We start from the raw sequence: 14,888 nt of genomic DNA on the forward strand, positions 1-14,888 counted from the left end.
CACGCATGCACACACTCGTTATTTTAGATTTTTATGGTTATTTTAAATTTACGCACATGTGCACACGCTCCCACGTAGACATACACACACACGCTCTTGTGTTCACAACCTACTATGATTTGCCACTTGATATCACACGGATACCAACTATCAAAGCATTCTTCTAAGCACACTGGAACTTCGGCTCTTTTACCAACTGTCACGAGCCTTCTGTTTTAGCAGCGGAATAACCCGTACGGTGGCTCAACATACACGTATGCTAAGGCCAACCTTCAACCCGTGCAAGGCTCTGGAGGTCTTGCACGCCCAACACCTCTTAATGCTTCATATGTACACACAATCTCTGAGCTGTTCAACAGGCTACTAGGCTAGGATCTTGACATGCACTTCTAGATACTTTGCTCACTGCCACCAAACCTTTCAATTAGCTACTGAGCTTAGACTTGCCGAGACCAACTCTAAACCCACTCTTGTGATCAGCCATCATCACGAGTACATCTAACATCAAGCCTTGAAGACCAATGCAAAGTCCATCCTTTACGAGGCATGATAATGCCATGCATAAATCCACCAAGCAACAAGGCTTGGTCATCCAAGAAGCAAGATGCACCATGGACTTATACGCAAGTTATGCACCTCGCGGGGGCAACCGAGGTCACCCTGGTATGAACTCATGGAAGACCTATTGATTGACCTACTCACAAGACGTACCGCGGTGCAGAAGGCAAGTGGTATAGCAAACCCCATGCACCGATCCGTACTCACAATGTATGTGGGAACCCAACCCAACATGCGTTATCTTTGGCCCCGTAGTCCACCAAAGAAACTGGAGCATCCCTTTGGATAACTTTCAGTCCGCACCCAAAGCTCCCTTAGGGAACACACATGAGCTGCAGTATGATTTCCTGTTGTGTGCCTCACATGCACAAGCAAGTCATCTAAGAACCCATAAGCAAACCACAAAGGTTCCGGCCCACACCTACTAGGCTTGTCGGGAGAGGAGTCAACATGTCATAGGATCAACTTCTCCTAAGGAGTTTGGCCAACCAACCTGCTCAACCAGGAGTGCCCACCAAAAGGGCTCTTAGCAACAAACCTTGAAGAATTCATGAGACAATGATGGCCCAAAATACCAATTGCGTCTCAGTGACACAGAGCGCTTTGCGAAGATTGGGTTGCCAACTGTTTCCTCGTGGCAACAAGCACGCAAACACTCGTTATTTAAGATATTTTACGGTTATTTTTGAATTTACGCACACGCTCCCACCTACACACACTCTCACAAACACTCGTCATTTAAGGTTTTCTTAACCGTTACATTAAATTTTCAAAATAAGATAGAAAATATTGAAATCATCCGTACGGACCCTCCCGCATACACACAAGCGCCACACAGTCGTTATTTTAGGTTTTTTACCGTTATATGTTAAATTTTCAAAATAACATTAGCTATGTAAGTGTTAAAAACAACAATAGAGAAAGTATCAGACAATTTCAGAGAGAGATAGTAAGGGAATCTCTTACTTGTTAGTTAGTTTTTTTTAAAAAGAAATTATTTTTTCTTGCTAATTTTGTTTTTTTGTTCGAAACGCATATCAAGAAGCTGATTTTTTGCATTGATCAACCCCGAACTGTTTCTGATTAGGCATATAAGGTAATTTAGTATTTTCAATTCCTTTTAGCTTTTAGAATTTTGCCAATTGTAGTTTTACTAATTATTATTATTCAATCTTACAGAAGCTGAATTTTTACAAAAATTGTCTATGTTGAATCGAAGAGAAAGAAATCCTAAGGTAATTTAGGATTCTTTAGCTTCCTGGTTTTTGAATTTTTCCTCAAACTTTTAATTAAATTTGTAATATATTCTCAGTGATGGACAACGGTTCTCAGGATTCTCCTCACTATCCCATGAAAAATAAAAGACAGAGAATATGTAATGAAGAGATGATGAACGGCTATACTCGACATCTGAACATTCAACCCGTCCATCCCATTCTGCCGCCACCATTTTCACGTCCGGCTCCTCTGCATCCCTGACCTCTCTCCTTTCTACCTCCCATTCCGACCCATCCTCCATTTCTAGCAGCACCTGACACTTACCTGATCTCCGACATTTATCGCATCACAAGCACAGAAGGAACAAATGTTCAAGGGTCAAACTCAGAAGTTCAAGGAATGAATGTTGGCGAAGGATATAGTAGAGAAAGTAGAGTTAAACGACAACCTGTTTGGATGGAAGATTATGTTAATGGGTAGTTAGCTAATAAGAGAAGGATTAGTTAGTAGTTGTTACATTTACTTCTTTAATTCTAGCTTTGCATTTGTAACAAGAAAGGAATATTCTAGAATGATGAGATCTGTCAGATGTCACTAACAGATAAAGCAACGAATGAAATAAACTCTTCTTTCTTCTTCTTCTTCTTCTTCTTCGTCCTCCTATCTTCTCTTTTTTTGTCTCTCTGTGTATTTTCAAGTTGAAGTCACAGATCTCAAACGCGAACTGTTAGTTTTGCAACCCTCTTCTTTGTTACAAGCAATTCCTTAGCTAGGATATATGAAGAGAAATATGATGATTTAAGGAAATCATGGCGATCCAATTGGTCTAAACCTCCAGGAGGACCGGGTTTATTACCCACGCCTTCCCCTCTTCCACTTTCTGCCCTTCCAGCTCCTCCACACAAACAAATTCCAGTTCGTACTAGACAATTAACCAAGGAAGAAATGAAAATTAAACGTGATAAAGGTCTCAACTATTTTTGTGATGAAAAGTACGTTCCCGGGCACGATTGTAGGAAACGCTTATATCATCTTGCTGGATTAGATGATTATCCAGAGTTTCTTTCAGAAGATATTCCTCCCTTTTTTTCATCAGAAACAAAGGCAGAAATTAGATTTAAAGCCATGGAGGGACATCAAAACCCTAGTACAATTCTCCTCACAGGGATAAGTTCTTTACATCTCTCCATGTCCTCAGCGACAGTGGTTCAACCCACAATTTTGTCAAGGAAAAGATTGCTACTTCCTTGCATTGGCCAATCATGTCTACTTCCCCATTCAAAGTCTTGATTGGCAATGGAGAATACCTTCTCTACAACAAAAAGTGTATGGCTGTCAAATTTACATTGCAGACACATATGTTTCACTTAGATCTCTACATTTTACCAATCAAAGGTGCTGATGTCATTTTAGGAGTGCAATGGCTAGCAGACTTGGGTCCCATTTTAACTAATTACAAGATGTCAACTATGGAGTTTACCTGGCATGAGAAATCTATCAAATTGGTTGGTGAACCTAGTTTGAATCCTGCACCCCTCAAAGCGACCCAGTTAAAAGGCTTAACTAAATCCGATTCCATTGCATCTTATTTCCATTTGCTCTGTCTGGATAAAACACTCACCGATTTACCAAATGAGCACCTGAATCAAATCACCTTCCCTGGTGGGTTACCTTCTGCTATTACCGACCTTCTGCTTCAGTACATTCAAGTCTTTTAGAAACCCACAGGATTACCACCCTTTCGTGATATGGACCATCCAATTCACCTTTTACCTAGGTCCCAACTGTTATTGTTCGATTCAATATGAACACCGGCAACGGATCTTGGCGATTCAACATTGAGAAAATCACAGAACAATATGGAATGAATTGAAATGAGAAAAAGACATACCGGAAGCCATGAATCTTGTTTTTCTTTCTCTCACAGTTTCTCTTTGCTACACAATAGTTGGTGATGGGGACCGGTTTCTTTCTCTTCAAGCGTGGATTCTCAAAGATTGGAAACAAATTCGTTGTGTGCAAACAGGACCGAAGAGTTCTTTTTTATAAGCGTTCGTGGGAAGAGATGCGACTCCTCATTGCACCGATCCCTCTCCCCAAACGTCTTTTTTAAACGTTTATACCTTTTATATAAAGTCTTTTCATTTAATGACTTTTCACAAAAGTAATTAACTAACCAAATGATCTCGACCGTCGATCTTGCAAAAGCCACATCCACCGTTAGGATTATTTCCTAACACCAACCTGTAAATGTCAAACCATACCGATACCCTTATTTCTAGAAGACAGAAATCAAAAGACTTGTTCAGGAAATGTTGAAAGATGGGATCATTTTTCCCAGCCGTAGTCCCTATTCTTTACATGTTCTATTGGTAAAAAAGAAGGAACACACTTGGCGTTTCTGTGTTGATTACAGGTCCTTAAACTCCATTACAATTAAGGACCGATTTCTGATTCCGACAATTAATGAGGTCATGGATGAGTTACACGGAGCAATGATATTTTCCAAGAAAATTGAGAGCGAGATCTCAGCTATCATCTCTCTATTGCATTCCACTTAAAAATTGGATATTATATATGGCAGTTAGGTCCGTTGTATTTGATTCTTTAGTTATTGATTTGTTTTTGAATCCGAGTGGCAAGTAGATTTTATATTTGTTTTGCTGTTGTTTTTCTCTTTTTATAAGCACAACCTGCATTTCCTCAAGACATTTGTTTTGCAAGCTTAAGTCTGGAGGCTTCAGCCGGTTTGGAAATCCCTTTCTCTGAGGAGGAAATCCGAACAGCACTGTTTTCTTTAGCGAAAGATAAAGCCCCTGGACCCGATGGTTTCTGTTTGGCTTTTTTCCAAACTTGCTGGGAAACAGTAAAATCGGACCTTCTTTGATTCTTCCTTGAATTTTTTGAGGGAGCAGTCCTTGACAAAGGGACAGGTGCAACTTTTCTAGCCCTCATTCCAAAAATTGAAGGAGCATCAAAAGTCTCGGATTTTCGTCCGATCAGCTTGGTGGGCAGCCTTTACAAAGTCCTAGCAAAGGTTCTGGTGGATCGTATCAAAGTGGTTCTACCATCAATTATTTCGGTCTGTCAAAGTGCCTTTATCAACAACCGACAAATTCTTGATTGTTCTTTAACAGCCAATGAAGCCATTGATTATTATCGAAGGAAGGGGGAAGGCGGCATACTATGCAAGCTTGATATGGAGAAGGCATATGACCGAGTGGATTGGGCAGCTTTAGATATCTGCTGGGTCGAATGGGCTTTGGTGGTCGGTGGAGAGGTTGGATCCGGAACTGCTTATCGTCCGCCTGGTTCTCCGTCCTCATCAATGGATCTGCAAAAGGATTCTTCAATCATCTAGAGGCTTGCGGCAGGGAGACCCCCTCTTTCCTTTTCTTTTCCTGATTATGGCCGAATCACTGTGCAGACTGCTGAAAAAGGAAGTGAGTTGGGGTTATATCAAGGATTCCTTATTGGTGATAGTAAGGTGGAAGTATCGCTTCTTCAATTTGCGGATGACACTCTTCTGTTCTGTTCTCCGGTCATATCCCAGATTCTTAATCTTAAAGCTATGCTTCGTTGTTATGAGATGGTCTCGGGTCAACGATCTAATTTCGCAAAATCTCGGTTGTACGCGATCAACGTTTCCGAGAGCGATGCATCCTCTTTTGTCGGAATTATGGGGTGTGGTTTAGATGTCTTTCTAGCAACCTATCTACGTCTTCCTCTTAGTGTGGGTCGACCCAAACAAAACCTATGGGCTCCTATTATTCAAAGGATTGAGCGTCGTCTGGCCACCTGGAAGCGTCGGTTGGTTTCCAAAGGTGGTAGATTGGTGCTTATAAAGGCCGTTCTATCCAATATGCCGATATATTTTCTATCTCTTTTTCATTGTCCCGCCTCTGTTGCTAAGCGCATTGAACAAATTCAGAGACGCTTTCTGTGGGGCGGCTCAGGTTCTTCCAAGGGGGTCTCCCTGATTAAATGGAGTGTGGTCTGCTTGCCTATTAAAAATGGAGGTTTGGGTATCAGGAGGGTTCAGAGTTTCAACCAGGCCCTTATGGGCAAGTGGCTGTGGAGATTTGGCGAAGAACGATCCTCTTTGTGGGTCCGGGTCATTGGAAGTAAGTATGGTTCTGCTCATGGGCACTGGGACTCTGTTGATAATTATAAAATCAAAGGACTCACGGTTTGGAGGGACATCTTGAGGTTGAAGTCTTTATTTGCTCCTGGCGTTCGATTCAGAGTATATAGGGGGGATCAGATTTGGTTATGGCAGGATCCTTGGTGTTCGACTGTACCCCTTCAAGTGATTTTTCCTGACTTATTCATCTTTTCATCTCAAAAAGAGGCCTGGGTATTAGAATGTTTTGTAAGGGAACAAGGGAAAGTGGTTTCGTCTCCTAAGTTTCGAAGAGACTTCTTTGTTAGGGAGTTAAGCTCTTACCACGACCTCCTCTCCTTATTGGATTCTTGCTTCATCAAGTCTTCGGGCGTAGGTCGTCGGATTTGGATTTGGAATCCTTCGGGGATTTTTTCAGTTAAATCTTTTTATAACCATCTGATCCCTTCTTTAGAGGAGCATGTATCCTCCTCGGTTTGGAGACAATCTTGCCCTCCGGGAGCAACCTTCTTTGGGTGGTCTGTTAGCTGGGGCCGCATTCAAACTATGGATTTTTTGAGGAAGCGAGGAATGTGGCTGGTCGATCACTGCCCTCTCTGTTTATCCGCTGGCGAATTTGTTGACCACCTTTTCATACACTGTAAGTTTGCTCAAAATATTTGGGATCTTATATTTTCTCGTTTTGGAATCAGTTGGGTCCCCTCCAACTCTATGGCTGAATTCATTCAGAGTTGGGAATGGAATCCGTGGAAAAAGAAAGGCAGAACTCTGTGGAAGATGTGTCTCCTGGCCTCATGGTGGTTCTTGTGGAAAAAGAGGAATGCTCGTATCTTCGAAGGTAAAGCTAGATCTCCCTATTGGATCTATGTCCAGTTGATAGCTGCGGTCATATCCTGGGCCCGAAGCCTTCCTCTGTTTCACTTTGTTTCAGCTTTCGACCTCTGGGAAGGATGGTCAATCATATGTATGGAATCGGCTACCAAAGTGAAAATCCTCCCGTCCTGGACTCCTCCTCCTCCGGGGTCCCTGAAGCTTAACTTTGACGGATCGTCCATCGGCAATCCAGGAGCGACAGGAGTAGGGGGGTTATGTAGAAACAACAAAGGGGAAGTTCTTTGGGCCTACTCGGGGCCTATTGGATTGGCAGACTCGAACGAAGCAGAGGTTAGAGCCGTTCATAGCGGGATTGTTTCGATGCCTCGCCTGGCTTTCGACAAAATTATAGTGGAAGGGGATTCCTTAAATGTTATTCGTTGGCTTTCGGGCGTCTCTACTCCCCCCTGGCGATTTTTGCCTTTTTTAGAGGAAATAGAGGATAGCTCTAAGGGCTCATCCATCGCGTTTGGCCATGTCAGGAGATTAGCCAATGCGGAAGCAGACTCCCTTGCCAAGAAAGGAGTCTTTCGGGCCGCGTTCGAGTGCTTTGACTATCTCCCTCCTTGAGTTATTGTAATGCTATGCTTGTATTATCTTAGTTCCTCCAGGACCATCTCGGTTCTGCTTCTTTATATATATATATATATATATATATATATATATATATATATATATATATATATATTCTGCTGCCCTTTTCAAAAAAAAAGAACCATTTCAAAATCATTTTTTTTTCCGCCACAGGTCTGCAACTAGTTTAGAAGAAGAAAGACAATACACTATTGAAGAGAGAGAGAGAGCTTTTGCTAAATACGTGAAACACTTTTCAAATAGTGAAAACGGCACAATCAGAAAATGTGGAAGCTAGCTTTATTCATAGGATAAACATCCTTTTTATATCCATAACAGTAGATTGTTTGAATCAGCAATCAAAACTACGAAACTTCTCTCTAGCTAAACACAACCTCTCTCTAGCTACCTACCCAAATCAAACTAGAAGAAGAACAATGGCTTACAGTAGATAAAATAAAACTCTTCTAGTTTATCTAGTAGAATTCTAGATAAACACAACCTCTCTTTAGCTACCTGTGGACCACGATCCGAGAGAGGGGCGGCCGCGAGGGACGTGCCCTACTCGCTCACTGTCTCTATGGATCATCCACGTGAATGGAGAGCTCTACCAAGGAACTCTCAAAAGAAGTGCCTCTCACAGCATGAGTGGCGATATAAAAGGTGAGATACCTCTCGATTCGGGGACTAGCCCAGATTCGAGGCGTACCTTAAACAAAGAAGAGTCGCCATCCAAGGAAGTGGGCCAAGGATCCCATACTATGCTCTGTTGCAACGGATAACCAGAGATTATAAAAAGAGGGTTCGTGCCTGGTTACGAATTCGGAAGGTCTGAAGAGCACCTCATCCGCCCAAGTGCAAGCACCTGGTCTCTTATGCCATTTACTTAATAATTCTGAAGAGTTTTAGGCGAGAATCATATGAATTGGGAACACAAATCTCCGAGAAAACGTCTATCTAATCATGCATGTCTCGGAGGAATAATAAACACACATAAAAGAAATAAAAGTGTCACCTGAGAATAACTAGGTTATGAATGTCAAACCTAAATTGGTGTCTAAGTTCTGATGAACAAACACATGCATGACACACCAAAGAAGTATAAGGTCTGCGCAATAAAGTAATAAAACACTGCAAAACATAGAAAATGACTCGATACCATACAACCCTAAGACTCTAATCTATACCTAGGCCCGAGTCTTTAGATGATCTGATGTTCATCCAAAGAAGCCTACGTATCCCCGCCTCCACGAGAATCAAGGCAACGTAGTTCTTCGCACCTATTCTAAGCTATGATGCCTAAGACATCTAGACCTCTATCCTAGACTCGATCTAAAAGACCGGACTAGTTCTTAAAGCTTCTTGTGTGATTATTTAAATTCCAATGGATTGTAGATTTTAGGATCCCCTATATGCCCTAACTAAATACATGTTAGCCTTAAGCTAATGCAGGTGGTTCCTATAATCTATGTGTAGCTAGGCTGTATATCCTAAGAAAAACAGTAGGATCTATCGCATCTTAGACCTAGTCATCAATTGGCGATGTGGATCGCCAACTGACCGGACGGAGGCGTAAAACTCCTAGCTAGGACTCACTCCTAACTCTAACACAAGCAAATGAAACACACAACAAACAAACAACGAACGAGGGAGCAACTCCCGACTCAAAAACTCTCTAACTAGAACAACCTCCTAACTCTAAAGGAAGATCCTTTCGAAAAAATAATATTTTGAAAGATTTTTATAATTTTGAAAGATTTAAAATGCTTATCTTTAAAGGTTTGGCTGGACTTGGGATGTGGATCCCAAGCTGCACTACGTACCCTGTTGAAAGGGATCAAGCCAACGTAGTTCGGAACAGATTTCCTAACTACTCCTAATGACTCAAGATTTTTGAGATTTTTTGTTTTTTAGATGTTTTTGTTGTTTTGAAGTATTTTTGACTCAAAGGGGACAAATCCTATCATCATAAGGGGAAGACAGACTCCTGGTATCCCGCAAAGGTTGGACAGCATCCTATGCTTTGCGGAGGGAAATGAACAGAATAACAACTCTGCAAGGGTTGGACAGCATCCTATACCTTACAAGAGCGGATAGAAAAACACAAGATTTGATGAGAGGTTGGATAAAATCCTAACCCTTATGATGATAGGACTGACTCCTGAAAGAAAAACAGACTCTCTAGCTAAGGACAGACTCCTAGGCTAAGGACTGACTCTGAAAATAGGATTCTAAGAAGGAGGTGCTAATGAGACAAAGCCTGTCTCCTACAAGAAAAAGAGATAAAGAAGGGTGCTAGTGAGACTATCAAGCTAAGATAAAACTCACAAGTAACAAGGAAAAAGAGACCTTGCGCATATTTAGCAAAGGTAAAACATCCAGCCGGGCCGGACAGCTACCTAGCCCTAGGGTGCAACAAATGTGCAACCCAATACCCATAAGGGTAAGGGGTATGTTGTCAAGCCGAGTAGGATGTTCTCCCAAAACCAAATGATGCACAAAGAGGAGGTTTAGCAAGAAAATGAGACTAGGTAAGTCTCTTAGACACAGAGGTAGGATAGAGAAAAATACTAACAAGGAAAAAGAGACCTTGTGCATATTTGGCAAAGGTAAAACACCCAGCCGGGCCGGACAGCTACCTAGCCCTAGGGTGCAGCAAATGTGCAACCCAATACCCATAAGGGTAAGGGGTATGTTGCCAAGCCGGGTAGGGTGTTCTCCCAAAACCAAACGACGCACAAAAAGGAGGGTTTAAGACCTATGAGACTAGAGGTAGTCTTCTAGAGATTAACCCAGGTTGATTCATTAATGAGACAATGCCTGTCTCCAAAGATTTGGATCTAAAAGACTAGGCAAGTCTTTTGAGAAAATAGAATGCTATTTGGACTGAGCAAGTCCCCTAAGGATGGGCTTGGGCTATCGCCTTCATTGCCCTGGCGATGAATGGAAAGATCTAATGACTTGAGGCTATCTTTAAAAAGACAAAAGGAAGAGGGATACTACAAGGACCAAGCAGGTCTCCCTAAAATATGGGCTTGGGCTAGCGCCTTCATCGCCCTTATAATGAAAAGGCTTAATTTCTGAAGGTATACACGTATACAAGTGATAGCTATATGCTTTTAGACCAAACATAGATCATAGCTATAAGGTGCAAGAATCTATTAGACAGAAATTATATACTTTTAAGCAGACACAAACCAAAGTTGTAGAGTACAGGAACCTGTAGAACAGCAACTATAAAACACATTATAAAGGGTAAGAATTCGTAGGACATCAGTTATGTGCTTTTAACCCAATATAAATCTAACTGTAAAGTAATAGGGTCGGGTCAGGTAGAGGCAAACTTGAGGCATGCTTCAAGGCAATACAAATGTCTCATTTACATAAACCCACTAAGGGAATGAAAAGTGATGCTACACTGACCTTGTGTTCTAATCATATGATACAATTCCCTACCATTATCAACACAAGCATTATATTATTGTCACAACAGAATGATTATTAAATAAAGCTATAAATTGAACATGCTAGTTTCCTTTGGTAAAAATCTCCAACAGACTAGAATATAAATCCTTATATCACACCTTCCAACTGGAAAACATCTGATATAAACTAGGAATCTCACCTAAAACAGGGCCTGAAACACAGATGACATAAGCTGAACTATAAGGGGATGAGTTAATTTATAGACTCACAGACATGGGCTATACCACAAATGGCATGGGCTGAACTAGAAAGGGATGAGTTGCACACAAGACATGAGCTGAATGAACTACTCACAATACAAGGGCTGAAGGAAAAATGAACTTATCACTACAATCTAATAAATTAAAAGGATGAATAAGGAAGCCAATAGCAGAATTAAAAATTAAATTAGAGTATATGGCTGCTATTTAAACAAGGCAAGCATTTGAGCAGGTCCTTATGTCTTGTACATACACAAAAATGATCAAATGTCAACATATTCTTCATAAATAGATTAAAAGAATAATATAATCATAAACAACTTAAGTAGTGGCTAAAATAGTAACACACATCTCTGTGAACCAAGGTATTTATATGATCAATACATCATTCTAATAACATGAAACCCTTCTTGATCAGCAACTTCAAATGATCCATTCTAACAATTATCTAAACTTCCAAGATTATAAAACAAAAGTCTTAATATAAAAAATCATGTCAGAATATAGACATACCAGCACTATGACTAAGAATTCATAGTCCGAACCAAGATACATACAGGATCCAAGTCTTTACGTAGAGGCGTAAAAGTACTCCCGAAATTATAAGTACAAAAAAAAATCACAGGCCAATGACCATGTTCAATAACTCTAAACCTATCATTCACATGCCCAATCATAGGAAATGATTATGAACTTTACTATGGGCTATGACATTCTCTGATAATAACTACACAAGTAGTAATGAGGGTAAAACTATACAAAAGTCAAATTCCAGTTCAGCACAGGGAGTTTCTGACCATTAGCTACATCTGAAATATTTCAGAAACATATAGACGTCAAAATGACCTCAAATATTAACCACAAATATATTACATATTGATAATACATACATAAAAATTTGGGATTCAACTTCACTGTACAAAGAAACCAGAAATTCAATGAATATGGACCAATTTTTAGCACTGTACAGTAAAACAGATTCTGTCTTTAAACTTGAGTTGAGTCGAACCTATAGCAAATAGTGTCCAAAAGTTATAAAATTGGTGCCATTTCAAAGATATTTTCGTGTACTAAAAATGTTGTGAAGACATTATTTTCATTTATCAATCACAGAATTTACGATAATAGAAATACTACACAGATATCAGATTTCAATGAATTCTGCGGATCGATCATAACAAAATTTCTACAGACAAATCCTATTATCCAAGTACTCTGAAATTTTTACCACATATCTAGATCTCATGTATTAAATTCTGTTCAAATTTTCAGAGTACAATTCATACGAAAACTATTTTTCCAATGTTTTAAGAAAAACAGGTAAAAACAGGGATCTTTGTAAAGTAGATTTAGAGTGGGGGAAAACATAGGACTTTAAGATTAAAATCATACCAAATTTTCATTTCTATTCAAAAATATACTCAAATCTAAGAGGAAGTTAAGAACCTACATTAAATCTTTGATTGCACAACCATTAAAATTAGCAATAAAAACTCAGATCAACAGAAAAAATGATAAAATTACCTCAGATCCCTAAGATTATAAACAGTAAATGGCTAAATAAACATAAATTTGTCTATCACAACAGATCAATCATAAAATTGAGTTCAACTACTTAATCAGTGGCATAAATCAATGCTATAACCTAATTTTTCATGAAAATAACTATAGGATATAACAGAAATGAAAAATATTGAAATTAACAAAAACATTTACCTCTTTTCTGCCTTCTGTCTTTCTTTTTTTACCTTCTCTTTTGAATCCAAATGACACTCTTTGCCTTGCTTTTTCTCAAACTCTGATCCTTGCTCTTCTATTGGATTTTCACTTTGAGAATAACGATCTTCTTCTCGTGACTTGACAAACAGAAATTGAGAAGAAGAAGAAAAACAAATCTGAACTGAAAATGATCTAATCTTCCTCGAAAAAAGCTTCAATTTAAGAGAACTATATAGCCTTAGGATTTTTTAAGAGGAATAACAGCAAGTCTAGGGTTTCGCATAGAGATCTCTCGTTCTCTCTCTCTCTGTTAGATTTGTAGAAAATGAGAGAAAAGGAAGAAAGCAAATCTAGGAAGGCTAGAGAAGTGATCGGAGAATAAAATCCGGTCAGAGCTTCGGCAAATTGCCGGAAACACGATCGGAGAAGATGAGTTGAGGTTTGAGATCCACTTTGTCTCTCCTAATTCTCTCAGACTTTCTCTCTCTAATTTCTGCTAAAAACCCCTAATCCTCTACTGAATGAGAGTTTAAGTCAAATTTATAGGAAAATAAGAGGGTTAATATCGGCACTACCATTTGATGAGCGCACGAAATGCGCGCGAAAATTGATAAGGCGCGCCAAAGAATCGTGTCTTTTCTAGCCTTGGATCGGCCCATCCCAGGATAAATTCGCTCCCCTCTCAGGATACGTTCACCCCCCTTTTGCGAACTTGCACCACGACATTGCTTGACTCATTCGCCAGGCAAACGCGCTCGGATTTCGATGAAATTTTGCAGGGACCTTGCTGGGACCCTAACCTACCTTGGGGTGAAATTTGGAGTCCTACCTCACTGATTTGATATGGTTTTGAACAATCATGGAGGGATTTAGGGCACGGTCAAAATGAGGTGTCTACACTACCTACCCAAATCAAACTCTCCTAAGAAGTTATCCAACCTTCTAGAAAACAAAATCCTAAAATAAAAAATGACTCTATGAAGAGTCGGTGGTGATGACACGTTTACAACAAGAAGTGGTATCAGAGACGGGGGTTTGGTAACCCCGGTGTGCCCTCTTGGAAGGTGAAAATCCCTCCTATAAGAGGGGCTGGAGGAAGTTACTCCAGATCGGTCTGGAGCCAAGTTTTGTTGCCAACTAGGAGACTAATATGCGACCAACTAAAGAAACTTCCTACAGAAAATAAAAATAACTAGGCTAGGAAGCTAGAATCCCTTGGTATCCTGAGCTAAATTCCTAATGTGTAAATAATCCTAGTTGGTAGTAGGATTTCAGCCTTGATGTGCTACTTTAGTCCCCACTATTTGCAGAGAACTCGGTCTTGAGTTACAGATTGGATAGCTCGGTTCATCTGGTAGGTTGTATTCAAACACGTTATCAATATTATGTCGGAAAAATAGTCATGTCTTAAAGAAGATCAACAATACAAGTGTTGTAGTTAATCTTCTCAGACTTCTTGTTCTCCAATCTGTTATAAGTTCCCATTTTATTTCTGTGACTAATCGGTGGCAATTGGTGAAGGATGGAGAAAATTGTTGACGGTGGAGATGAAGGAAGATGTAAATTGAGATGCTTCAAGGAGCATTGTCGCTTTCCTTAAGACAATATTCGACCCCACCAATTGTGTGCAGGGGGAACCACAAATTCGACTCAAGCCCGGTGAATTTTTCACCAAATGTTTGTTAACGTTTTGCACTAAATGTAGACAAACCCCGAATCACCCTTGGATTTAACAAGTATGCAAGATATTAGTGTCTGTGTTTCTAGAATGACAGAACACTAGAAGAAAACTTCTAAAAGATGGTAAAAATGAATTTAGAAAGGCTTTAAGAGAATGAAATTGCTTTTGGAATTCACAAATTCGAATTCCCCTAGTGGGTTTTCTTAATCTAGTGTAAATGAGTGGTTTTTGGTCTTTATATAAAGCTTCTGGTGTCTTTTGTTTGAAAAAGCACACCCTACAAGTCACCTTTTAAGATTGGAAAGAAATCTGACCATTGGAGTGACTGTTGGTTTGTGGGTTTGTGTAAATCCAACGTCCTCCCTCCTAACAGCACAAGTGTGCCAAAAAGCGCAACTAGCGCCCTACAGCACACGTCACGCGTGCGCGGACGGTGCAACGGTGCAGACCATTCCAA

General features: G+C 40.1%; 2 long non-coding RNA genes across 2 annotated transcripts; one reads left to right on the forward strand and one right to left on the reverse strand.

Annotated features, from left to right (window-relative positions):
* The first annotated feature begins 1,498 nt into the window (after positions 1–1,498).
* Positions 1,499–2,414, forward strand: LOC143886592 (uncharacterized). Its single transcript, XR_013253875.1, has 3 exons — positions 1,499–1,654; positions 1,738–1,793; positions 1,871–2,414. It is a non-coding gene; the product is annotated as an uncharacterized LOC143886592 (long non-coding RNA).
* LOC143886593 (uncharacterized) lies at positions 1,842–13,251 on the reverse strand. Its single transcript, XR_013253876.1, has 2 exons — positions 12,748–13,251; positions 1,842–2,224 (listed from the first exon to the last, which is right to left on the reverse strand). It is a non-coding gene; the product is annotated as an uncharacterized LOC143886593 (long non-coding RNA).
* Positions 13,252–14,888: the final 1,637 nt, after the last annotated feature.

The sequence above is a fragment of the Tasmannia lanceolata genome, unplaced genomic scaffold (assembly GCF_043159265.1).
Source record: "Tasmannia lanceolata isolate RefF3 unplaced genomic scaffold, GAP_Taslan_0.1 ptg000011l, whole genome shotgun sequence".
In the NCBI taxonomy this organism is placed as follows: Eukaryota; Viridiplantae; Streptophyta; class Magnoliopsida; order Canellales; family Winteraceae; genus Tasmannia; species Tasmannia lanceolata.